The 5,000-nt window shown below is 36.1% G+C and overlaps 1 long non-coding RNA gene across 1 annotated transcript in view; it reads left to right on the forward strand.

The window, feature by feature from the left end:
• The window catches only part of LOC136847738 (uncharacterized), a 121,952-nt gene that overhangs the window by 63,597 nt on the left and 53,355 nt on the right, over positions 1-5,000 (forward strand). The window lies entirely within an intron of this gene.

Raw genomic sequence — 5,000 nt, forward strand, 5'->3', positions numbered from 1 at the left:
TATATATATATATATATATATATATATATATATATATATATATATATATATATACATATATATATATATATGTATGTATGTATGTATGTATGTATGTATGTATGTATGTATGTATGTATGTATATCTTATTTCATTTCATATAGTAAATATGTATAAGATATTTTGTACCCTTTATCTCTAGCAAATATTATGATTGGAAAAGCTATAAATTTGAAAAAACTTTGGAATTTTACGTTTCAAATTCCCCCTTCTCTCTCTCTCTCTCTCTCTCTCTCTCTCTCTCTCTCTCTCTCTCTCTCTCTCAGTGAAGAAGGACGGTAGTTAATTTTTCATTCTGAAAGCCATGCAAACAAATGTAAACAAAAACATATATTGGGTTGCTCTCAATCGAATTAGGTAATAAATCTCCCAATTTTGGGACAACTACCTGGGTAGCGACATTCAAACGAACAAACGTAGCTTTTCCAAGCAGGTATTCCTCGATGTGTTTAACTATCGATCCGTACCCCGTCAGCCTGGCACTTTGAGTGGTTGTAAAATTGAAATGATATAAAACACTATAGTAGTCGGGTGACTGATACGGTAATTAATATTATGCACTTGTGATAATTATCATTCTCTCTCTCTCTCTCTCTCTCTCTCTCTCTCTCTCTCTCTCTCTCTCTCTCTCTCTCTCAGTACATGAACGATAAATATCATTAATTTTAACTATTTAGCTGCTCTCTCTCTCTCTCTCTCTCTCTCTCTCTCTCTCTCTCTCTCTCTCTCTCTCTCTCTCTCAATACATGAACGATAAATATCATTAATATTAACAGTATTTACAGTATCTCTCTGCTCTCTCTCTCTCTCTCTCTCTCTCTCTCTCTCTCAATACAATAACGACAACCAATATTATTATTAATATTAAATATTTTAGCTGGTTTTGCTCTCTCTCTCTCTCTCTCAATACAATAACGATAACCAACATTAATATTAAATATTGTAGTTGGTTTTTGCTCTCTCTCTCTCTCTCTCTCTCTCTCTCTCTCTCTCTCTCTCTCTCTCTAGACTTACACATGATTCCCTCTGCCATTGAAGCACCTTTGGGCTACCCTCTTGCCAAACCATGTTTCAAGACTCCCTGACCTATAGTTTAATCAGATTCCTCTATTAATCGCATGTGAATCGTTCAGCATCAGGTCACCTCCCTTTTCACGACCGACCGAGGGAATAGACCCAAGCGTCCAAAATCCCTCTCGGTCCCCGAAACGAAGATCCGGTCCGGTCCGGTCCGCATCTGGCGTGACCCGTTACGGCTCCGGCTCCCATTCCCGTCGTTCGCTTTACGGACTCAAGCGTCGTCGGCTGATGCGATTTTCGATGAAGAGTGTATTGCGCCGCCATCCGTCCGACCCGATTCTCATTTCCATTTGGATATTGGTTGACAGGACGTCAAAACCCGAATCGGGGATTCATGATGTGGAAGTGATAGAGGCGGTGATGATGCTTCCACTCGTAGGTAGGTAGCAGGTTGGTAGGTAGGTGGGGGCAGTGCGCGAGTTCGTGAGGTTGCGTGCTTGCTTGTCACTCTTGTATCTGCGTATCATCAGGTAACTGTTTCTTGTTATCATGAAAATATAGTTAATTTTAGATGCCACATGTTGTAGGGGTGTATAAAAAGGTTCTGTCGTGCAGGGAGACTCGGCGTGATTCAGCATTTTTGGTTTTTTTAGGTATTGACCAGAAAATTCATATATAGTTTTAATAAAATGAAAAAGGGCGGAATAGAGGGCTGACTTGGTAGTCGTTTATTATTCAGTAAAAATTTATAGTTTCCTACGTTTAGTAATTAGTCCAGTTCCCATAACAACAAGATACAAGTAAAAAATGCGCCGAAGTTTCTTCGGCCCGATCGAGTTTTCTGTACAGCGTATAATCATGCCCACCGAAAATAGATCTATCTTTCGGTGGTCTCTACCGTCTCTGCATAATGCTGTATGAGCCGCGGCCCATTAAACTTTAACCACGGCCCGGTGGTGGCCTATCTTATACTGTTGCAAGACGCACGATTATGGCTAACTTTAACCTTGAATAAAGTAAAAACTACTGAGGCTAGAGGGCTACAATTTGGTATGTTTGATGACTGGAGGGTGGATGATCAACATACCAATTTGCAGCCCTCTAGCCTCAGTAGTTTTTAAAATCTGAGGGGAGGACAGAAAAAGTGCTGATGGACAGACAAAGCCGACACAATAGTTTTCTTTTACAGAAAACTCAAAGGAGGAAGCAGTAGGCTTGACTCTGAAAGGTTGAAAGCTTATGGAAGTCAAAAACAGAAGCAAAGAGACTTCCAAGTCTCTCTCTCTCTCTCTCTCTCTCTCTCTCTCTCTCTCTCTCTCTCTCTCTCTCTCTCTCTCTCTCTCTCTCTCCATGGTATATACTGACTTAATGTGACATTAAAAGCAAAGATGCGCAAAATATTCCAGTCACATCGCCACTGAAAGCGCAGAGAAGATGGATATCAAATCATCTTAATACCGCTCCTCCCCAGTCGGGTCCTCCTTTTCCTCCACCAGTCACCCCCACCCCTGCTCTTCTTATTCCAATGCAGTCCATACCGTCAGAATTTATGGTAAAAGAGAGTGGAGATAGCAAGTCCCAATTCTTGAGACGTTACGTACCATCCCGAATCTCGTACCAAGGTAACTTCATTCTGCATATTACTGAAGGTAAATAGTGAGAGGTTGGTCCTGGGTTGGACGAGACATGTATAGAGATTATTATTATTATTATTATTATTATTATTATTATTATTATTATTATTATTATTAAATAGTTACCGAGACAGCTAAGTCACATTTCTGTACAAGATCCTAATGGAAAGTGACGTAAGGTTTTGTTCTTACATACGAATGGAAAGTGGGGCAGTTGAAAGCTAAAGAAGTCGAACAGCCAAGTACGAGGAGACGAATGGGAACGGATAAAAAACAAAAGCCAAGAAGCAAATGTCGAGAGAACTCTGCCGAGAATCATTGATGCCGTTTACAAATTAACTTAGAAAATTATTTTTAATTATTCATTGCTTTCCTAGAAAATGATTTTTAATTATTCATTGCTTTCCTGATTTGGCTTCATAACCGGAAGCAACCCGCAGCAGCTATGGTTATTCTCGAAAGTATTTTGTTTCGTGAAAATGAAATATAATGTCCGATAGCATCAGAGATCAACTGGGCGGATAACCCAGTGTCATTCTTTAGCCCAGAACCGAGGAAACATAAAAAAAAACGGGGGAAAGGAAACAGAATGAGGTTCAAACCTGAAGAATGGTTGGATCCGCTTCATAGGTGATTGATGTTAGTGAAGATCCGGAGAAGTAGGGGGAGAGAATTCCCAAGACTGAAGTATATATATATATATATATATATATATATATATATATATATATATATATATATATATATATATATATATATATATATATATATATATATATATATATATATATATATATATATATATATATATATATATATATATATATATATATATATATATATATATATATATATATATAGTGAGAGAGAGAGAGAGAGATATGTAGAGATGAGAGAGAAGTAATGTATATATATTTATATATATGTATGTTTATGTGTATGCGAGTATATATCACGTCATATGAAAGAATAAGGTATGAAGATAATGACAGCCAGACGTGACAGTGCAGTGGTTGCTTTATTTCCAAATCGCGTCTTCTCCTTATTCTTCCCCTTTATCCTTTATTTTTTCTGTTGCTTCTCTTCTTGACGTCATTAGACGCCAACATTTCTGTCAGGGACCTTTATTTTTATATCCAAGTAGACTAAGTAAAAATTAACCGTGTTGAAACAACACCGATAAAAGAACCAACAAAGATAAAAAATCGGAGGAAATTCGAAAGGTTCTTGTCCAAATAGTCTTTGAATAAAGATGGGAGAAGCCAGACGAATTGATCTTAAAATAACAGAGAAAAAGGGGGATGAAAAAAATGAAAGTATACAAAATTCTGATCACCTTCGACAACCTGTCCAGGGAAGATAAGCGCTGTCGAAAAGGGAATGCCATTTCAACTTCTGTTTATCTTTAACTTTTTTTCCCCGTCTAAGAGTATATTCCGTCTTTCCATTTTATTCATCTGAGAATATTTTGTTAAGGAATCAATGCTCGGTGTGGGATTTTGCTGTCATATGTGCGTAAAATTGACCTCTCCTCCCACCCATTGAATAAGAAAAAATTAATCAAGTAAAGATGGTCTTTGGTAAAAGCTTCTAAGCACCACCTGGATTGTTGCAGGGGGACCGCCCTCCTCCACTCCATCTCACCTAAAGAGAATAAAAATTACGATCAAGTCTCACAAAAGCTATTGAATGGATACATTTGAATTTGAACTGTTTTTTCATATATCCTGAGTAATGTTTTCATTTCTTTATTACATAAGAATGGGATAGTAGGAGAGCTTACTATAGTTCTGTTAACAAATTGGTTTACTACACTTGAGGTCCCAGTCAAATTCACGTAACGATATTATATATAAATATAAATATATGTGTGTATATATATATATATATATATATATATATATATATATATATATATATATATATATATATATATATATATATATATATATATATTTCTGAACAAAATAATATATATATATTTCTGAGTATATATATAAATATATATATATATATATATATATATATATATATATATATATATATATATATATATATATATAATATATCTCTGAACAAAATATTCACTGACGTACAAAAGGGCAAGTCGGAATATATTCTCAGCCGGAAAAAAGGGGAAAAAAAACGAAAAGATAAATAGAAGCTGAAATGGCCCTCCCTTTTCGACAGCGCTTATCTTCCCTGGACAGGTTGTCGAAGGTGATCGGAAGTTTGTATACTCTCATTTTTTTTCATCCCCCTTTTTCTCTGTTATTTTAAGATCAATTCGTCTGGCTTCTCCCATC

Source organism: Macrobrachium rosenbergii, chromosome 17, assembly GCF_040412425.1.
Source record: "Macrobrachium rosenbergii isolate ZJJX-2024 chromosome 17, ASM4041242v1, whole genome shotgun sequence".
NCBI classification, from domain to species: Eukaryota; Metazoa; Arthropoda; class Malacostraca; order Decapoda; family Palaemonidae; genus Macrobrachium; species Macrobrachium rosenbergii.